The sequence below is a fragment of the Sinohyriopsis cumingii genome, chromosome 14 (assembly GCF_028554795.1).
Source record: "Sinohyriopsis cumingii isolate HCF-2022 chromosome 14, ASM2855479v2, whole genome shotgun sequence".
In the NCBI taxonomy this organism is placed as follows: Eukaryota; Metazoa; Mollusca; class Bivalvia; order Unionida; family Unionidae; genus Sinohyriopsis; species Sinohyriopsis cumingii.
The window spans coordinates 119,382,840-119,406,913 of NC_142974.1; positions in this window are offsets into that span (position 1 = coordinate 119,382,840).

Below are 24,074 nucleotides of genomic sequence, written 5' to 3' on the forward strand. Positions count from 1 at the left end.
ATATGTATCTCACCTCTCTTTCTCTCTCTCTCTCTCTCTCTCTCTTGCACACAATGTATATTTACTTTTATCTCTCTCTCTTTCTCTAACGACCAATCAAAATTAAATTTATATATTCTTCAATTGTACACTATTGTCATGTACATAAAACCGTGAAATAAATAAATATAATTGAACCTGAAATGTTTCTCTTCTGATGACATTTCCTGACCGCATACTGCGTTATTTAAGAAAAACAGCGATCAGGCAATATGTCCATCCTTTTGTCCGTTGTTCCTGTATCATTCATTCTGTGACTTGAATCTTTCAAGCCATATTACACTTTTATTATACTGAAACAGGTATTGCGATTGGAAGTAATATAAATCTTCGGCAAATACAATGAACCCTAGCATAATTACTATGAATATAATGTTACAAATCTATGTCCTTAAACTAAGAAACAGAAATGAGCCAAAACCAACAAGTTTTGTAAAATTCAACAAATAAGTTATTTCCCTAAAATACAACGTAAATATTCAAAAATAACTTACTGTGTTGTTAATTAAATCCCCAATAGCCCTAAAAGTTTTATCACAAGTCCAAATGTATAAAATTTAAATTGAATTTTAGTGGTATTCCAAATCAGTTCAAATACTTAATGTGTTGATATGCCAGTTGTCTCGAATATGATAATGTGCCAGTGTCCTATAGTGTAGCTATGTATTACCAGTCTCTTGATGTATCCCAATAATATTATCCAAATATGTCCTTCTCTGAATTTACTATAATTCCAAATAAATGAGCACTGTGATTCCAGTGAAAAATAATTTGAATATATTCAAATCCAAAAATGAACACAACAATTCATATGATCATGCTTCAGATAGTATAGCAAGATTGAAGAATTTCTTTAGTAAACATGACTACAAAAAACGGACATAACAGTAGAACCATGATGAACGTCACAGATGTTCCAATTGAGTGCATCACAGTACAAAGTCATATACAATTTGGTTTTTCTTTTATATTTTATGATATTCTCTTACTACAATTACAGAGTTTCAAAGGCCTCCACAACATGTATTTTGATTGTAATTATTATATGGTGGCTCATGTGCCAATATATACTCATAAAAGAATAACACGGAAAAGTAACAAACAAATTTAGTCTATGGTTTTATTTTGGAAACAGATCATTACCTACTGAAATAATTGCATGACTCACTTAAAGTAAATCTAACAGCACTAGATAAATTAATCCCCCAAGAAGGTGATTTAGTCAAGTTGGAAAAGAAATCAACAGCTGATACAAAGTAACAAAACGTCAGTCTAATCTCATTGTTCCCCTTTGTAAATAAGAAAAAAAGATATGCCATTCATTACCATAACTCAATGTTATATTCAGCACTGGAAACCATCTTGGGATTGACAACTTCATTGACCACTGACTTCATGATCCATTGTATATTCCAGTTTTGACTAATTGCTTATAATTTAATGGACAATCAAATAAATGCTGATATCAGATGAAATATTAATACAATCATTTCATAAACTAACCTTCATTCAATTACGTGTCACGTCAATGAACTGTTAGCTACATCCAGTTCATAATGATTTTAAACTGGTATGATATTATTGGCCAATAAGTAGTAAACAGTAGTCTAGCAAATGTTGATCATGGGTGGCATGTTCAGTAAATTTGCAAAGGAGAACACAATCTCAGTAGGAAATTATGCTGGAGTACCATGCATTAGAAATGGGTCACATTTAAATTCCAATTGTCAAAATACCAGGATATGCATCTATTCATAATCCTGGATAATGTTTCAAATGCAAAAGTCTTGGACTTTGTCTTTCAAGAGGACAGCTTATATAGAACAAAGAATAGATTTTGTATTTTAATGATATTACCCTTTATGATTTCTTTCTTATCTAAGGACACCTAAATTTCCTAAACACAGTTAAACCAGGATCATGCTGATATGCTGTTAAACCTTGTAGCATCTACTGCTGACTAATTTTAACAAAAGTGCTGAATTTGATTTAATTCTTGTGACAAAGTAGTATGCCCCAACATAAAGTACTGTTTCATTCACTTCAAAGAGTCTACAAAAAGTATCAAATGGACAAGAAACGTATATATATATATATATATATATATATATATATATATGCATGGGTTTGAGTCTTGGATTCAGCTAATGTGGGTATGTGAGAAAGCTTGCCAGTAGCTTCTTGTGGGTCAGTGGTTCTTCCTCCACCATTAATACCGGCCGCCATGTATAGCCTATTGTGTGCTGAAAATGGCATTAAACCCTACAACAACATAGTTTCTTTTCTGACGATTTGAAGTCAAGGTGGACTACAGACATGAAGTAATGATTAAAATAGGCATATAAAGCTAGAGATTGTACAGTGTCTTTTTGTAGTTCTAGTAATTATTTTCATGCCGGCATAATTTCTACTGAAGCAATATTCCCAAGTGAATTTCGAAAACTGAAAACTTACTCCTGGGTGCATTCAGTTACAATTTCTAAGACTGGCTACACTTACTTAAATAAGTGTTCAAAAGATCAATTTATTCATCGGATGAGGTGAGGGGAAACTTTTGTCATCAATTCTGTATGTCAGAGTTTTATCTGGACCATGTGAGGACACTGCCCAAACATTTTATCACAATTGTATCATATGTATGCTTGTCTGCTTTCATGACATGTGTCATTTTGATCTTCTTGAAATGATCAATTCTAGAAAACTTCACACTTGAATGGTTTCTCTCCAGTATGTATTACATGTCCTTCATTGAATCACCACTCTAAACATTATATCACAAACACTGCATATAAATGTTTTTACTTCTTTATACATTTTCATATGTCTGGTAACACTAGTACTCTGGCTAAACATTATTTTACAAACTTCAAATTTAAATGGTTTTTCTCCAGTAAGTATCTGAATGTGCCTGTTCAGGTTGTAACCTCGCTGAATATTTTATTGCAAATTTCACACTTGAATGCTTTTCTTTAGTATGTAACCTCTTATGAGCATTGATGCTAAAACGGTGGTTAAACAGTTTGTCATAAACTTCACACTGGAAGATTTTGTCTCCAGTATATACATTCCAGTGCTCTTTCATCTTTGAACAATTGATGCAGATTTCATAGCAAACTTCACATTTGAATGGCTTTTCTCCAGTATGTAACCTCATGCGTTCTTTCAACTTTAAATGCCTACTAAACAATTCATTGAAAACTTCACAACTGAATGTTTTTTCTCCTGTATGTATCTTCAAGTTCACCCAAAACTCATTACTTTCACTAAGCATATTATCACTAACCTCACATTTGAATGGTTTTCCTCCACACTGTATTCTTGTGTACTTCTTCACTATGGCATTATCTCGAAACAGTTTCTCACAAACTTCACAAATGAATGTTGTTTTCTCCAATATGTATCATCATGTGGGCATCAAGTCTGAACTCCTACAAAACAGGTTAGTACATACTTCACACTTGAATGGTTTTCCTCCACATTGTATTCTTGTGTGCTTCTTCACTATGGTATTATCTCTAAACAGTTTATCACAAACTTCACAAATGAATGTTGTTTTCTCCAATATGCATCATCACGTGGGCATTCAAGTCTGACCTCCTTCAAAACATGTTAGTACATACTTCACATTTGAATGGTTTCACTCCAGTATGTACCCTCATAAGGAAAATCACCGTGGACCTGTGGCTGAACGGTGTCACAAACTTCACACTTGAATGGCTTTTCATTTCCATCTAATCTCTCGCGCTCTTTCAAGCCATACATGATTTAATCAGAAACTTCAGACATCAATGTCTTTTCAGCTACGTATAACTGCATGTTCTCCTTCACGTCGAAACTCTTGGAGTACCTTTAATTACGAATGTCACAATTGAGTATTTGCTGTTTGTTGTTCGGTTTTTTGTTTGTTGTTTGGTTTTTGTTGTTGTTGTTGTTGTTGTTGTTGATGTTGTTTGGTTTCTTCCATCAGCAATAGTCTTTCTGATTAATGAATTCAGATTCGTTGCATCCTGGACTGTGGAGATTTGACCTGAAACCGAAGAGATTTACACATGGTCATTATATGACTAATGAGAGTAAAGAAAGCACTTAGTAAAGTTTTCCAATACATGAATGCCGACTCTGGCCAGAGAATTACACTCAATACATACCCAAGTCTAAATTAACTTGACAGAGTCAAAACGTACGTATGCATGAATACCAAAATGTGCCCAAGTCATAACGTACTCACCATAACGAACACCACGTTCATTGTGCGACTGATGCATTTGACCAGCCATCTTAATAGAAATGTGGCTAGTACAGGTAATAGGCTTTTTCACTGAGGCACGACAAGCATTTTTCAGACAGTCACGAGTATGGGTTCAGCATAGACGAAGTAAACCGGAATTGAAGGGGCTTACCTGACTAAAGCGCCACCTTATCACATCAGGGGGAAGTAACTGACCAATGTTCCAATTGTCACAGCAGGTATTTCGGTACCAATTGTTTCTCCATAGACTTCAATGCTAATGTTTTGTGAAATAAATATATTTTCTATCCGACCTCAGCATGCATGTCACACACTGTCATAGAGAAAAATGTTAGATTGACAATTTGACAGGGACAAAACCAGGCACCCAATTGCAATTAAGAGAGATAACTCTGCTGAAACTAGACAGGGGTAAGAGTTATCTAGTCACAGCTGAAGCATTTTCAGTTATGTGTACTACAATTATTTTTTTAAATCATAAAAATACAACACATAATCTAGATATAAATTGTCATAATTTCACATGTTTCCAGGAGGCTCATTTTTAAAAAATAAAATAAAATCCTAACAGGAAGTACAACTCTTACATATTGCCCCAATCACAGCTAATTTTGTAGTTTATTTCTGAACACACTGTTCCGTACACCTAAAGGACACACGGTACTAATTGTACGGAAGAACTATAGAAATGGGTGAAGAAATAATAGAGTATTTACGGGTTTGGTGGTCCATAACTGTTTAATAATGGTATAACGGTACCAATTGCGCAAGTCCAGGTGGGCGGATCTTAAGGTGTATGGAACATTGTATTCAGAATTAAAGAACAACACTAGCTGTAATTGGTGCATTATGTAAGAGTTGTACTTTCTGTTTGGCTTTAAAAAAAAGTCGAGCCTCTTGGCAACATGTGAGTTTGTGTTAATTTCTATCTAGGTCATATTTTGTATCTTTTATGATTTTTTTTTAAATATGGTACACATGGCTGAAAATGTGCCTGTTGTGACTAGATAACTCTTACCCCTGTCTAGTTCCAGTAGGGTTATCTCTCTTAAATGCAATGGAGTAACTGGTTATATCATTGTCAAATTGACAATCTAGCAGTGTTCTATATGACAGTGTGTGACATGCATGCCCAAGTTGGACAGAAAGTATATTTATTTCACAAAACATTAACATTGAGGTATATGGAAAAACAATTGGTACCGTGATGCCATAAAGAAAATTAAAATTTTAGTAAAAATATCTTAAAATAGCTTATCCTAGATGAAATTTTTTTAAAAAAAAGATAGAAATATTTCTACTGATGCAATTTTAGTATTTGTACAGGCTTGACTCAGGAGTACTCAATACTGTTTCGTGCACATGTAGACAAACAAAATGCCGTGGCTCATATTGTGTTCCCCACACATAAGCTTGCATCAAGGTTAGATGTGCATGGATAATTATAGGTCTCATCATCAGCACCCAGAAATTTTAAGTTATTGAATTTTGAATATGATAGTGTTTACAGATGTTTACTATTGGAGTTGAAAAAGTACCGCCAGTCCTTAAGCTCCGCCCATCTGGGTTTGTACAATTGGTATCGTTTATACCAGTAACCGACCGACGAACAGAAATCCTTGGAGATCAGGGGGGAAATGCCTTTTGGCGGGATTCACGCTAGCATTGAATTCGCTATGTAAAAAGACCCCTATGGAGTATTACAATAGTAACTGGAACAGAAATTTTAGCATCAAATTTCAGTTTTCTTTTTTTTTTTTAGCTGTTTGTTTTCTCTGTTTTAATAATTTTGTTGTAGCTTCATTTTAATTTTATATGGTTTTCGAATGTTTTTTTTTTCTTGGAGCACTTCAGTACAGAGCCTTTTTACACCTAATTTTATTACGCATATTACGTTGTCATGCCCCTATTCAAATCCATAAATGTATACAAGGTATGCGCTGTGTTTACTTGTTTTGTTAAGGTATTATGTATGCAATACTTGTACGTACATTTTTTTAGATTCTGATAATTTGATAATATTCCATTAAATAATACCCACCGCAAAGTGAAGTGTGCTTCATTGTTGTTTATCAATATGTGTTTACTACTATAAATATATTGATTCAATTTTTTTACCTATCCGAATAACCCGCATTCGTTTAACAGTTTGTGCTATGCGAAATAAATACGTTTTCTATTTGGTGCAATCAATGTCTGGATTTCAATTTGCCTTATTTCATAAGTCAGATCTAATTCACAGTCACAAGTGATATTTCCACATTTATCATCTTTTCTCTCTCTCTCTCTCTCTCTCTCTCTCTCTCTCTCTCTCTCTCTCTCTCTCTTTATCGCGGGTTCGGTTCCCGGCCGAGTCATACCAAATACATATCGCTTGGAGCTCAGCAGTAACAGTTAGTGATAGGAACTGAAAACATGTTAAAGCTATATTACATATCCAATTCAAAATCTATCTATCTATCTATCTATCTATCTATCTATCTATCTATCTATCTATCTATCTATCTATCTGTCTGTCTGTCTGTCTGTCTGTCTGTCCATCTGCCTGCCTGCCTGCCTGCCTACCTACCTACATATGTACCTGTATGTCTGCCCATTTCCCTCCCCCATCCCCGCACACACACACACACCCATCTGACTTGGCTTGTCCTTTCTTCTTCTTTTTCAGATTGATTTGATTAGCCAATTACTTCTCTCATATTAAGTTGCTAAGTTAACCAACGTGATGTTATGTAAAGGGTTCTCAATATTAAAGGAAATTTCTAAGGCCAATATGTTATTACATTATTAAAGATACTACTTTTCCGTAAGTTGTAAATAGGCTAGTCTTGTTTTTAGACTGCTTTTCTTCGATCATTGTTGCAGAATAGATACCAGATAAAGGACACGCGGTACTAATGATATGGAAAAATGGGAAGCAGCCTGGAAATGGGTGAACCTAAAATAAATATATATGGGTTAGGCTGACCATGATTGGTTAATAATGTAAGTTATGTTGTAGGAAAAAGAATCTTTTGAGCACTTACCCTAGTTGTAAGTGAAAAAAATTAGAGACAATTTTTATTGTTGGAAGTTTAGTCCTTTAACAGTCTTGGGTTTGTAACACTCATTACTAAAATTCGCTCCTGACTTTTTGGTGCGGAATTGAAAGTACATGTTTCAAACAGATCAGATGCAGGTCCAGAAAATGCCGCGCCTCATATCCTTTCCTCTACACAGAAGCTGACATCCGGGTTTCATCTATACTAATAAATATAGGTTTGATCATGAACACTCAAATAATTTAAGTTATTTTATTTTTAATATCATGGGGTTTGCATAGGTTTACTCTTAAAATGAATTAGTACTGTGAGTCCTAATCGGAGATATCAGCATTATATGCGTCCTTTCGTTATTCGTGACAAAGAGTTTTCAATAATTATCTTTTTACAAAACGGTTATATATGTCACAAATTATTCTTTAAAATTTGTGATCACATCTTTGACACGTGTCAAGTATGCCAACGCAGCGAAAAACAAAATGGTGTGAAACATAATCGGGCCAAATCTAAATTTCCGGAAAAATTCGGATAAAAAAAGAACGAAAACACACACACCCGAAGAAGAAAAAAAACGCCGCATGCCCTGTTTTAGTTATTTACTAGTGTATGTGAATGTGTTAAGTTTACGTTTTCTTTGTATTGCTTCGATTGATCCTGATATTTTCAGGAGCGCGTTTGTTTTCTGCTTGAACGTTAGATCATTTTTTTTTCAAGTCGACGAAATATTTTCTCGGTTGGTAAGCATGTGTGTTTTGTATTTGCCTGCCCTCTCTGACACATATTTTTTCCAGGGTTGGCATCCAACTCAGTTGTTCTGCCTACATCAATAGTATAGCTAATAAATTGTATTCTTCATTATCAACGGTTCCGACTTTGAGCAATACGTTCTCTAATGTCAGAAGGGTCTCTTTAACGGTATCTGCTAAAACGTTAGCCTAATTATTCCTCTTTATGTACTGCTTTAAGATTTAAACGTATTCAACAATTGACATGTATATCAAATATCAAGACAATTTCCAGTATTAAGAGACGGAAAGTGTCAGTTCCCTGCCCAAGAACATTGAATTGTTGGTCGCTAATATAATTGTACTATACCACGTTAAGTTCAGAAATACCGCGGTCGAAAGTTTTCTTAGTGTCTGTTCTAATGAACTTCGAAATTCTAAGCAACTGTTGACGTCACTACATTCTCGACGTCATCTGCTGGTTGACATGGGACGTTGTCAGTGTTAGTCTAGCGCCGTTCTCGTATTTAACACGCGTTGTTTCAAACAGTGTTAAATTTCGATAAAATGGTAGATCTAAAGCTATTTAATGGACTTGGGGATAGCTACGGTGTATTATCGTAAGTACCATTGCCACGTTTGCTTTGTTTTAAATGCCTTGCTTTGTTTGAAATATATCGTTAAACGATAAAAGTATAACTTAGATTGCGATATCGGTTTCAGTTACAGATTATTGTATACAATTTACTAAACGAGTATCCATGCTTAAGGATATCGTGAAACAGACCGGCATTCCTTCAGTGAGTTCATATCCGAGTTGACATGACCATACCCATAATTTGCATGCGGCTAATATATAAATGTTTCGCAAAATAAAGGTCGTGAATGGGAAATAAATACATCCATAGCGAGGCCGATAGGTTAGATGGGTATTTAACAAGGAAAATAGGTTTATAGGTACATACATTGTGAGTTGTAATCTATCTTATTGATTGAAATAAACTATTAATCGATTTTGGTCCAGTCCTACCACCTTATCATTTATTTATTTATTTATTTAGCTAGTTAGTTACTTAGTTACTTAGTTTAGTTAGTTACTTATTCAGCCAGTTTATTTGTCCACGCATGTATGCATGTCATCCAGGCATACTCACTGTCATGTAGTCAGTTACAGTTATCAGTCAGTCAGTCAGTCCCTGCACCCAGTTCGAAAATCTGCAGGCCAGTCCATACATCCACTCAAATAATCACTTAGCATCTAGTTAGCAATTCAGTCAGTTATTTTAGTGGACTGTTTGGTACCTTTGTTACATTAGCAGTAATTATATTTCCTTCTTTGTGTTAGGCATATCTCTGCATAAATCATGGTATTTATTGTGTCAGCCTAAGCTAGTAAAATTACAACAGAACAAATGTGTCGTTCTTCTCGTTTCTTAGAGACGTTCCATTCTGGTTGTCTGTGATGCAAGTTCGTACCCAGCTGGAAAGAGAGTTTGCCGAAAAGGCAGAGAAATGGTGTAAGAACGTGTCTGATAAACTTTATATCCTGAGGCAACACAACGTTGATGGTAATTTTCCTACGTGTCTCCACGTTTGCTATTTTCTTCTTTAATAAGAGTTATTTCTTTGATGATATTCATAAAAATGGAGGTTGGGTGGGGTTGCCTTCATTGCATATGTTCTTTAATAACATACATGTATAATCATTTGACCATATTTACTCGCGGTAACGATTGAACCAGATTCCACCCCTTTTCCACGCTAGCTGGTACTCCTTTTTTGTTAAAAGCCTTCTTGTGTGTATATACTGAAACACCAAGTACTTTATATTTAAAGTAAGAAATTAACATCTAGTTATCGATCCATCTATCCATCGGCTTCAAATACATCACGAAAGGAATAAGCATTGCTTGAATTAAACATGCCAACAAGTAAACAGTGTATCATTCCATCGTTCTCACTCTCATTTCGAAACACTAATTCAGTTTGCCTATCTTTCCGTCGTTACTTCCTCAATCCATTGACAATCTCGTCCCACAAAACGTAGCACCACAGTCTACTACAGTGAGATATATTAATTCGTAAGCTCTTTATTGGTTTGTAGGTATACTTCAGATAGAATCTGCACTCCGAATGGAAGTGGCATCGATGGAAGAAAGGACCCGTTTTGCTCGTGAATCATTATGTTCATATGAAGAGGCTGCCAATCTCCTTCTCGAGTGAGTACAATTGTTAAGTAGAGTAGTGTACAACTGGTAGATTTTGTACGACCCAGCACCAGTTCAAACCAGATTAAACCCGTCATCGTCTGTTTCCAATGCGAGTGAGTTAAATATCATAGATTTACTCTCGCATGTAATGGTAAAGGTCAATGGTGTTCCAAATGAACACAACCCCAACCACTCCACCCGTACCCGCATGGAAATAGACGCCAGAGTATTTGAGACTGAGAATGAAATTCAATAGCCCATCACTATAACCATGTCCATGTTGGGAATCATACCAGACAACCTTAAGTAAAAGAAAAGAAATAAAAGTATGGTGGGTTGCATCGGAGGTGATCTCCATGCTTTAGATTCCTTATATTGAGAATAAAGTTGGTTTTACGAAAACTTGAAGAAGCCTGTCTATTTTCGTGATTACTTACATAATTACTACTTTCTGGCATGTAACTAATGTCGCGATTACGATTATAATGATGATGATATATTATTATTATTATTATTATTATTATTATTATTATTATTATTATTATTATTATTATTGTGGATATATAGTATGTTAGATAATCAGTTTCCATACAATATCACAATAATTTGTTATGTATCCTTTGAACTGTACATATTTTGTAAGTAAACATAAGGCTGTGAAGAAACGAGCCAGGGTCCACTTACTGTTTTAATCGCGAAAATTGTCGATTAGTGTGGTTTTATTTTGCTATAGTACCTGAAGTGTGCCAAGACATTTCAATATCTGCTCGGGGAGATTGGGTATTTGGTAAAAGCGATGTCTGTATCTTAGCCCTTAATTGGTATAGAGTAAAGATATTTGCCGCGACAATACGGTTTTATATCTTAATTTACAGTGAGAGAGAAGCTGATGAAAAAGTCATCTTGAGAAAATACGAAACGTCCTTCCAGGAGATGCTGAACCCATACAAACGTTTCTGTAATAGAGTTGAAAAAGGACAGAAGGTACATTAAATTTAGTCCGGAGTAATTAAATACTACTATATTCATTGAGTACAGACTGGAGCTCAACCGAAAACGTTAGTACAATATTAATACATATATTTATTCAATTCAATAAGAAGTTATGAAACAGTAAGTCTCGTCTTGATGAGTTCGCGTCGATCAATATGATAGTTTTGATGGTTCATAAAACTTAATACATCCATACAAAGGTCTGAATTGTTTTATTTCCTGATTAGAGTATTAAACAAATACAACATGACTGTATGTACCTAATTAACAACCTAGAAGTGTTATAAATAGGTTTATCACATAGTTGATATCATTTACAAATAGCGCTTGTCCTTTATTATATTTGATATGTCAAGACCTAGCGTATCTTTGAATTGGTCCCAAAAAAGCTCATTAAATCATTCCTCTGTCTTCATATTATAGAATGTCCACCACCATGTTGATTTTCCTTGCCCAGCCACTTTCATTTTAATGTTATGTTAACAATATGGCGTCCGTTTTACCAATTGGTAGTCAAACGGTTATTGGAAAGAAAGGGTAACTAACATAGAAACGCACAGTGGTGGCTACATCTGTCGAAATATGACCTTTTTACCCCACATAGAAATTTTCAAATGCCAACCTAGGAAATGTTTAACCTTGCTGGATGTTCATAAAGTCAAAACGACATGTGTCGAGGCCCAAAACGTTAAATCACACTGTCCAAAACAAACATAAAACATTTAGGCAGATAAACACAAAACAGCCTATAATTATATGGACAGCCCCCGTTATATTGTAGGTGACACGCGGAATAATATTCAAATTATGAAACATTGTGTATCATTTACATCTGCTCGCCATAAATTCCTAAGATTATCTTTGATTATATGATTCCTGTGACAGATGGTTTTTCATTTGATGGCAAAACGTCACCTGATAAATTTTATGTCGCATGATCATTTTTCATGTCGTATTGTTTGTAAGTGAACTCATCACGTTAAATTGTTAACATCATGCAGTTTTGGTTAGTTTCCAAATGCCTTGCGGCTAATTTAATGTTGCAATTCATTCTTTGTCAATATTTGGAATTATTATCTGTATGTGTAGATTTTTAAAAAAATAGCCAGCTGTTGATGCTATCGTAATAAATTTGAAGTATTCGCATTTGGTTATAGTGTACCGTTTTAAGGAATTTTTATATTTTTGTGATGACTTGTCTGATTATTGGAATTTGATGCAATATAAATATTCCTTTGCCCGAAATAATTGGCCAATTACTAGGAACAAACGTCACAGAGTAAAGTGTTAGTGAGTTTCCATGATGCCATTGTTCAGTAGTAGTGAATTCAAGTCCATACCGAATAAGTGTCCATGGATTAATAAAGTACCTACTAAAATCTAGTCGCGTACATTGGTGGTGTGACTGCAGTGGCAGTATTTATGGTGGGAAACCGGTAAATTACACAATATAATCAATAAGAAGGGACTCGGCAGATGCCGTTTATGTGGCCATGGTGGCAAAGGCCAAACAGTTATACCTACGACAGTGCCTGGAAACTACAGTTTGACTGGCCTAAGGTAGCGTCGTTTAAACTAGTTCCCTGTGTTCAGGGCCAGTTGCATAATTTCTACGACGTGAACTGCTGGCGGTACGGAAACATAACGAAGAGAAACCATATATTTGTCAGGTTGTGAGATCTGTGGTCTTGCAATGATTAGAGTAAAATGTATGTATAGAAGGGACACGTCGGACTTTCTACTTTACAACTGAAGTTGTGTGGAAGCCTTTGGATATTTGGGGTAAACTTATGACTTCTAGCGGGAATCGCACCAGGGTTTGAAACCGATCGGTCAAGTAAGGACCCCTGTTAATGTTTTATTTCCCTCATTTCTAGGTCTACAAACGATCAATGGTCAGATTAGAAAAGTTGGTTTTGGAAGAGAACGCGTCTTGGTTTAGCAAGAGGAAAGTAAAGAAAGCCAGGAAGGTGGCGAAGAGGAACTCTGATGGATACATTAAACTTTTAAAGGAGGAGACAAATCAAGCGGTTAACATTGCTTCAGTAAGCCGATATTTATTACTAACAAATGGCTGTGTAATATTCTTCAGATATAACACTTTTCCATTCACCTCGGATCATTTCTGTCTTTGGAAATACCAATGAACATGAGAATTCTTTGTTCCATACTTGTAATTATCAGAGTATATGATAAGATGTATTTAATGTCGGAATGATTTAAAACAACAATCTATTTACCGACATTACGTAAAACAAATCAGGCATTACAACAAGCGTGATTAGCAAGACATCAAAACGCATCATAACATGAATACAAATTGGACAAAATACACACGACATGAATTGAAACATAAGCAGGCAAAGCATTTAAAATTCAGTGACTAAAGGTGAATTTAGCAGCTGTATAAATTTGTTTGTTTTTTTTAAAAGAAACACAATTTACGATTAAATATATAAAATAATTAGTCCCTATTTAACGTGATGCAGCTTACGCCACACTTGAAAGGAAAAGGGGTAACAGTAAGGCACTTAAGTAGCAAATACGACAAGGAGAGATAAAGGAATAACGCTAACACAAACATTAGCTGTCATCATAGCATAAGATGGAATATTATTTAAAGCTATTACATTGGCAGCCTTTACCATTACAGGATCGAATTAAATCTCTACATAAATCCAATTTCGCTTTTTGTCTGAAGTTATTTGGTATCCCATTACAACGAGCGACAGCTGCTTATACCAATACTATATCTTCCAGCTCTCTTTGGAATATGAAGGAGTCGCCACTGAGATTGCTGACAAAAAGGTCAAATCGTTCGTGGACTGTTGGTCTACCTGTATGTTACAACATGCAGAAAATTCCACTGATGATAGAAGGTAAAGCATATATACGCATGTACGTACATCAATCCCGACTTTACAACGTTGTATAAATTGATATATTCTTCTGTCTACACGTCTGTTAATCCAACTATTCATTTACCTGTGAATTATCTGCATTTATTTCTTCACCTCTACCTCCAGTTATACTCTCTCTCTCTCTCTCTCTCTCTCTGAAATGCACATACCCGAATGTCATATAAAAGATTGATAGGAAAGAGGTGAAACGGTAGAACAGAATAAATTCATATATTTTAGTATAGGGAGGACCACATATATGAAGTAGGATTGTTCGGTCAAATCCAGAAACATAACACTTTTAATTTTCAAAATATATGTCCAGTTTCAGCTAGACCAAGACAGAACAATCAGTAAAGAGAAGTCCTGGACAAATATCCTGCTCTTTATAACAGGCATATATTTCTGGATTTGGAAGCCTTAAAACTAATTGTATGCCATGAATATAGAGTGATAATTCATGTCCTATAAGACGAGACTTCAACATACACATATACTCATACACATGTCAATATGATGTTGATTATTTTCATGTCCTTTTCAGGAACGTGAATAATACAGGACAATACCTGCTCAGCAAAGTTGATTGTGAAAAGCTGGTCAAGCTTCTATCAGAATTCAACAAGGAAAGCCTCCATATACCAACATACCAGGTAAATGCCACTTAGGAAACACTCATCTTCTCTACGACCGCTCAACCTTCTTGGTGTCAGAGGAACGTTTGCTAGTGATGCTGAGAACAAAGTCAATGAGATCAATGTCTCATTCATGTGTATTCTTCTTATAGAAAAGGTTTATAAGAACACGTGACATTCGTATGCGTTTTAGAAACACGTGTTCTAAATTTAATCGTGAATTGTTTTGCGATTGTCATATTTATTGCGTGTATCGTGTTCAAATGTTCAAGCCATGTCTTTCTGAAATATATGGTACCGTAGGATGGACTCTTTCGCTGAAATGACTGTTGAGTCGACAGGAAATCGCGGAAAATGGATTGATGATTATTTACTATTGCACATACTGGGGATCGACCCCAGGACGGATAGCTGAGAAACGAGCGCATTACAGTTGCACTATCTTAGCACTATCTGTTATACATGAACATGGATTCCAGTGCCAATTGGGCTTCATGTCATCTTCGCTAGCCAAAGTTCCAATACGATAACCCAATCTACACCTTGGTGGATCGAAGATATATTTTAGTGCTTTCTCCTAGATACATCTATTGGATTTCCTACTTTAGTATTTAATGCCAGCTAACCAATAGCGTGTAATAACGGTGCATTGTAATCGGCCGAAAATGATGGAGACAATTGCCTTAAAAAGAATACTTTGCTAAGTTTAACATCGAAAGTATCTCTACGTGCCACAGAGAAGCCATTGCAGGTTTATGTGCGTAAATATATTTGTACAAACACGGACCGACAGTGGAAAATTCCTTTTTTATAAGCTTTTTATATATATTTAAAAATAGTCCATTTAAGTTGTCTGCTCCCTTGTCTCAATCACGCAGCAACAGTGTTCAAATGTAAACAACTTTATTTTGATTCGATGCAGCGGCAAGCCATTGCATCCAATGAAATTCAAAGACCCGACGCATATAAAAATTTCCTCGAAACACCAAGATGTATATAGGGTATCATATCGGAACTTTGGCTAGCGAAGATATTGTCACATATATAGTGCATAATGTGTCAAGTGTTTAGGTCTTGTTGTCAAGCGTATAGTTCGAGGTATGTATGTAGATTTCGTGGATATCTGTATAAATATCGAATATGTCTGTGTGTGTGTATGTCTGTGTGTGTGTGTGTTGATTTGATTGTATTATTATTTTGATCTCTATGTCGCTTGAACCTTTAGTCACTATAATCTGTCATAAATAATCTTCAAGATCTTTGATTATTTCTAGGAATTCCAAGGAGTTATCGATGTTGAGGAGCTACTTGGCTATCGGCCTGTGGTAGAAACTATCATTTCAGGTCAGTTTGGAGTTATGCAATATGAATATGTTTGTATGTATGTATAGAGGGTTTAACGAAGCATTCTCTCAATTGGGATAATATAGAAATACGTAAAGTTTAGATATTTTATGCGCACATTTTATGTTTCACACTGGGTTAGCAGTTTTATGCTGACAGGCTATTTTGAAACATAACTACTGTCCCTTGCACCATTTAGTTTCGGGAAATACAGAATATTGCAGATGCATCATCCCGTGTATCATAAGAGGCGACTAATTGAGGCAGCCTTTTCGCCCTTGTTATAATGCATCAGCTGTGCTTGCTTTGACCTTTTCAAAGAGCGGGAATTATTCAAATATTTTGTATGCTTTAAATTAGACGTTGTTTTCCCAGGTGGAATACTTTTTTCCTTGTCCTTATTTTTGTGATTTCATAGTTGAACTTCATATTTTTCATGTCTTTGTCACATTACAACCAGTGAATGCATTCTTTTCCACCTGCATTTGTCCATTATTACACCAGCACTTAATCCATGCATTGAGATCAAGACGTTGCTACGAAAATGAGAACTCTATACTGTCACACAAACAAGACAAATGGCCATAAGTGAACAACTATAAGTATAGTATCCAACCCCGAAGACGGAGCTAACGTTGCATAACTGAATGAATGTACATTTAGGAAGCTTCTTTTGTAGGCTACCAACACCAATCAGATACAAGCATATGCATTTACTTAATGAACAGTTGTATTATTTGTGCAGAGATATTCTTCTCATAATCAGTAATGACCATGCTTGCTATTAATGCAATCGAATTTGTTGTGCTTTTTATGAAAAAATTTGAATAGCGGATTAGCGAGGTTAAATAGTCCTGTAATAGCTGGACATTTTGAAATCACCAAAAGTTATGAAGTTGGGATTCTAAGTAGCTTTACGGTGTTCTTATTCTCGCTATTTGTAGTCGATTATTTTCCTGAGTTGGGACAAGTGTTCTTTCTCTGTATGTACTCGATCATTCCTGAGTTGGCATAAATGCTCTTGATCGCGTCAGTATGACATTTTACTTCCATTGTTCGGCGGACCAATATCAGTTCTTTGCAGATTATATAGAAATTAGGAAATATTAACCAAAATGTTTTTGAAACAAATACATTTTGTGATTGATTATCCAACAAAAACCTAGGAACTTTATGCAACTGATACAAATTTATTTTGTTTATTGGACCAATAAACAAAGTAAGATTGTATCAGTTGGAGGAAGTTCCTAAGTTTGTGTTGGATAATCAGTAGTGGTATTGTGGCACATAACAGTAGCAAATATTCATTGCGAATAAATATAAAAAAAAACAAACTGCAACTAAAGAGAGAGATAATTACGATATATAAAATGGTTAACGTTTGGTGCGGGATGGTGGTTGGGGGTGGGGCAGAGTAATTGCTTTTGCCCCGATATCCTTCTCAGATTCGAATAAAATATAATTAAACGAACTAACGACTCCAAAATATGATATTGTTTTTACAATGTATGTTACTTTCAGCAGATGATTATGGAGGAGAAAAGAATGAGGTAAAGGATGACAGTCTCCTTACCCCAGCAGATAGTTACGATAGACTTCTGCTCTTATGCTAAGTTAAGCATCTAAAATGTATCCTTAACCATGAACTGTTTAAGCATATTAGGAATTAAAACATAATTGATAAATTTAAAAGACGTGATGTGGCTGTTATGATAAATGCTTCCAAAATTTACCATTTTACATATCGTAATTATCTCTTGTTAAAATTGTAGTTAGTTTTGTATTCACAATGAATATCAGCTACTATTATCAGCCGCATAATCTTTCAGCAGATGAAAATGATGAAGAAGAAAAGGAAATCGAAGAGATCAATACCATTACCCAAACCTACACAAACGTTATGTGTTTAAATAAATTATGAACGAGACCATGATTCCTAAATTCATAAGACTTGATATTTGTTCTTACGATAATAGGCTTATAAAATACACATTTACATTTGCTGGTGTTGTAACTGTTGTTATTTTGGTAATGCACATTTTCCATTTTTATTTTCCAAAATATCTTTCAGGAAACAAAAGAGATGAGGAACAGGAGGAACTGAATGGGAACAAACTATTGACACCGGCCGATAGTTACGATAAACTATACAACCCATTTTGTTTCAATGGTAAGTTCCATGCTTAAAACATAATGCATAAGCATGACGTGTTGAAATAAAATCTGCAGGGGAACATGTTTTGTATTCACAATGAGTATTAGCTACTATTATCTGCCGCAATATCTTTCGGCAGATGAAAATGATGAAGAAGAAAAGGAAATCGAAGAGAACAATACTATTAGCCAAGCCTACACAAACGTTATGTGTTTAAATAAATTATGAACGAGACCATGATTCCTAAATTCATAAGACTTGATATTTGTTCTTACGATAATAGGCTTATAAAATACACATTTACATTTGCTGGTGTTGTAACTGTTGTTAGTTTGGTAATGTACATTTACCATGTTTGTTTTCCAAAATATCTTTTAGGAAACGAAAAAGATGAGGAACAGGAGGAACTGAATGGGAACAAGCTATTGACACCGGCCGATAGTTACGATAAACTATACAACCCATTTTGTTCTAATGGTAAGTTCCATGCTTCAAACATAATGCATAAGCATGACGTGTTCAAATAAAATCTGCAGGTTAACATGTTTTGTATTCACAATGAATATTAGCTACTATTATCTGCCGCAATATCTTTCGGCAGATGAAAATTATGTAGAAGAACATGAAATCGAAGAGAACAATGTCGCTATCCAAGCCTACACAAACGTTATGTGTTTAAATAAATTATGAACGAGACCATTATTCCTAAATTCATATGACTTGATATTTGTTCTTACGATAATATGCTTATAAAATACACATTTACATTTGCTGGTGTTGTAACTGTTGTTATTTTGGTAATGTACATTTACCATTTTTATTTTCCAAAATATCTTTCAGGAAACGAAAAAGATGAGGAACAGGAGGAACTGAATGGGAACAAGCCATTGACACCGGCCGATAGTTACGATAAACTATACAACCCATTTTGTTTCAATGGTAAGTTCCATGCTTAAAACATTATGCATAAGCATGACGCGTTGAAATAAAATCTGAAGTAGAACATGTTTTATAAATGCATGTGTCTTGATGATGACGTGAAGTTAAACCCCCGTAAGAAAATTCAACCCTTGTCCAAAATGGAATTATCTACGATTGTTGTAACTGTTTCCGTTTACGAAAACTAGACTTTCAGAAATTGTATCAGCTTCTGCACTCTTTCTTGTGAACACATATTGATGAAACAATTTGAGACGTAAATAGAAATGTACAATATAACTAGTACAAAGCGTGCGTCACCTATATTTTATTCCAGAAGATGAAAACAATGAAGAAAATAAAGAAGTGGATAATCCTTGTACCCCAATTCACAGCTGTGGTAGGTTGAACTCGTTCTTTTGCAATTGTAAGAACCAGTACCTTTAGCTACAAATAGTATAAATACACTTTATATGTTGATATTCGTAAGAAAAATAATACACACATCGAGCACCTAAAAATACACTAAATTACTGTCTCATTCAAACTATATGCTGTTAAACCTTGTAGCATCTACTGCTGACTAATTTTAACAAAAGTGCTGAATTTGATTTAATTCTTGTGACAAAGTAGTATGCCCCAACATAAAGTACTGTTTCATTCACTTCAAAGAGTCTACAAAAAGTATCAAATGGACAAGAAACGTATATATATATATATATATATATATATATATATATATATATATATATATATATATATATATATATATATGCATGGGTTTGAGTCTTGGATTCAGCTAATGTGGGTATGTGAGAAAGCTTGCCAGTAGCTTCTTGTGGGTCAGTGGTTCTTCCTCCACCATTAATACCGGCCGCCATGTATAGCCTATTGTGTGCTGAAAATGGCATTAAACCCTACAACAACATAGTTTCTTTTCTGACGATTTGAAGTCAAGGTGGACTACAGACATGAAGTAATGATTAAAATAGGCATATAAAGCTAGAGATTGTACAGTGTCTTTTTGTAGTTCTAGTAATTATTTTCATGCCGGCATAATTTCTACTGAAGCAATATTCCCAAGTGAATTTCGAAAACTGAAAACTTACTCCTGGGTGCATTCAGTTACAATTTCTAAGACTGGCTACACTTACTTAAATAAGTGTTCAAAAGATCAATTTATTCATCAGATGAGGTGAGGGGAAACTTTTGTCATCAATTCTGTATGTCAGAGTTTTATCTGGACCATGTGAGGACACTGCCCAAACATTTTATCACAATTGTATCATATGTATGCTTGTCTGCTTTCATGACATGTGTCATTTTGATCTTCTTGAAATGATCAATTCTAGAAAACTTCACACTTGAATGGTTTCTCTCCAGTATGTATTACATGTCCTTCATTGAATCACCACTCTAAACATTATATCACAAACACTGCATATAAATGTTTTTACTTCTTTATACATTTTCATATGTCTGGTAACACTAGTACTCTGGCTAAACATTATTTTACAAACTTCAAATTTAAATGGTTTTTCTCCAGTAAGTATCTGAATGTGCCTGTTCAGGTTGTAACCTCGCTGAATATTTTATTGCAAATTTCACACTTGAATGCTTTTCTTTAGTATGTAACCTCTTATGAGCATTGATGCTAAAACGGTGGTTAAACAGTTTGTCATAAACTTCACACTGGAAGATTTTGTCTCCAGTATATACATTCCAGTGCTCTTTCATCTTTGAACAATTGATGCAGATTTCATAGCAAACTTCACATTTGAATGGCTTTTCTCCAGTATGTAACCTCATGCGTTCTTTCAACTTTAAATGCCTACTAAACAATTCATTGAAAACTTCACAACTGAATGTTTTTTCTCCTGTATGTATCTTCAAGTTCACCCAAAACTCATTACTTTCACTAAGCATATTATCACTAACCTCACATTTGAATGGTTTTCCTCCACACTGTATTCTTGTGTACTTCTTCACTATGGCATTATCTCGAAACAGTTTCTCACAAACTTCACAAATGAATGTTGTTTTCTCCAATATGTATCATCATGTGGGCATCAAGTCTGAACTCCTACAAAACAGGTTAGTACATACTTCACACTTGAATGGTTTTCCTCCACATTGTATTCTTGTGTGCTTCTTCACTATGGTATTATGATATCGTGAAACAGACCGGCATTCCTTCAGTGAGTTCATATCCGAGTTGACATGACCATACCCATAATTTGCATGCGGCTAATATATAAATGTTTCGCAAAATAAAGGTCGTGAATGGGAAATAAATACATCCATAGCGAGGCCGATAGGTTAGATGGGTATTTAACAAGGAAAATAGGTTTATAGGTACATACATTGTGAGTTGTAATCTATCTTATTGATTGAAATAAACTATTAATCGATTTTGGTCCAGTCCTACCACCTTATCATTTATTTATTTATTTATTCAGCTAGTTAGTTACTTAGTTACTTAGTTTAGTTAGTTACTTATTCAGCCAGTTTATTTGTCCACGCATGTATGCATGTCATCCAGGCATACTCACTGTCATGTAGTCAGTTACAGTTATCAGTCAGTCAGTCAGTCCCTGCACCCAGTTCGAAAATCTGCAGGCCAGTCCATACATCCACTCAAATAATCACTTAGCATCTAGTTAGCAATTCAGTCAGTTATTTTAGTGGACTGTTTGGTACCTTTGTTACATTAGCAGTAATTATATTTCCTTCTTTGTGTTAGGCATATCTCTGCATAAATCATGGTATTTATTGTGTCAGCCTAAGCTAGTAAAATTACAACAGAACAAATGTGTCGTTCTTCTCGTTTCTTAGAGACGTTCCATTCTGGTTGTCTGTGATGCAAGTTCGTACCCAGCTGGAAAGAGAGTTTGCCGAAAAGGCAGAGAAATGGTGTAAGAACGTGTCTGATAAACTTTATATCCTGAGGCAACACAACGTTGATGGTAATTTTCCTACGTGTCTCCACGTTTGCTATTTTCTTCTTTAATAAGAGTTATTTCTTTGATGATATTCATAAAAATGGAGGTTGGGTGGGGTTGCCTTCATTGCATATGTTCTTTAATAACATACATGTATAATCATTTGACCATATTTACTCGCGGTAACGATTGAACCAGATTCCACCCCTTTTCCACGCTAGCTGGTACTCCTTTTTTGTTAAAAGCCTTCTTGTGTGTATATACTGAAACACCAAGTACTTTATATTTAAAGTAAGAAATTAACATCTAGTTATCGATCCATCTATCCATCGGCTTCAAATACATCACGAAAGGAATAAGCATTGCTTGAATTAAACATGCCAACAAGTAAACAGTGTATCATTCCATCGTTCTCACTCTCATTTCGAAACACTAATTCAGTTTGCCTATCTTTCCGTCGTTACTTCCTCAATCCATTGACAATCTCGTCCCACAAAACGTAGCACCACAGTCTACTACAGTGAGATATATTAATTCGTAAGCTCTTTATTGGTTTGTAGGTATACTTCAGATAGAATCTGCACTCCGAATGGAAGTGGCATCGATGGAAGAAAGGACCCGTTTTGCTCGTGAATCATTATGTTCATATGAAGAGGCTGCCAATCTCCTTCTCGAGTGAGTACAATTGTTAAGTAGAGTAGTGTACAATTGGTAGATTTTGAACGACCCAGCACCAGTTCAAACCAGATTAAACCCGTCATCGTCTGTTTCCAATGCGAGTGAGTTAAATATCATAGATTTACTCTCGCATGTAATGGTAAAGGTAAATGGTGTTCCAAATGAACACAACCCCAACCACTCCACCCGTACCCGCATGGAAATAGACGCCAGAGTATTTGAGACTGAGAATGAAATTCAATAGCCCATCACTATAACCATGTCCATGTTGGGAATCATACCAGACAACCTTAAGTAAAAGAAAAGAAATAAAAGTATGGTGGGTTGCATCGGAGGTGATCTCCATGCTTTAGATTCCTTATATTGAGAATAAAGTTGGTTTTACGAAAACTTGAAGAAGCCTGTCTATTTTCGTGATTACTTACATAATTACTACTTTCTGGCATGTAACGAATGTCGCGATTACGATTATAATGATGATGATATATTATTATTATTATTATTATTATTATTATTGTGGATATATAGTATGTTAGATAATCAGTTTCCATACAATATCACAATAATTTGTTATGTATCCTTTGAACTGTACATATTTTGTAAGTAAACATAAGGCTGTGAAGAAACGAACCAGGGTCCACTTACTGTTTTAATCGCGAAAATTGTCGATTAGTGTGGTTTTATTTTGCTATAGTACCTGAAGTGTGCCAAGACATTTCAATATCTGCTCGGGGAGATTGGGTATTTGGTAAAAGCGATGTCTGTATCTTAGCCCTTAATTGGTATAGAGTAAAGATATTTGCCGCGACAATACGGTTTTATATCTTAATTTACAGTGAGAGAGAAGCTGATGAAAAAGTCATCTTGAGAAAATACGAAACGTCCTTCCAGGAGATGCTGAACCCATACAAACGTTTCTGTAATAGAGTTGAAAAAGGACAGAAGGTACATTAAATTTAGTCCGGAGTAATTAAATACTACTATATTCATTGAGTACAGACTGGAGCTCAACCGAAAACGTTAGTACAATATTAATACATATATTTATTCAATTCAATAAGAAGTTATGAAACAGTAAGTCTCGTCTTGATGAGTTCGCGTCGATCAATATGATAGTTTTGATGGTTCATAAAACTTAATACATCCATACAAAGGTCTGAATTGTTTTATTTCCTGATTAGAGTATTAAACAAATACAACATGACTGTATGTACCTAATTAACAACCTAGAAGTGTTATAAATAG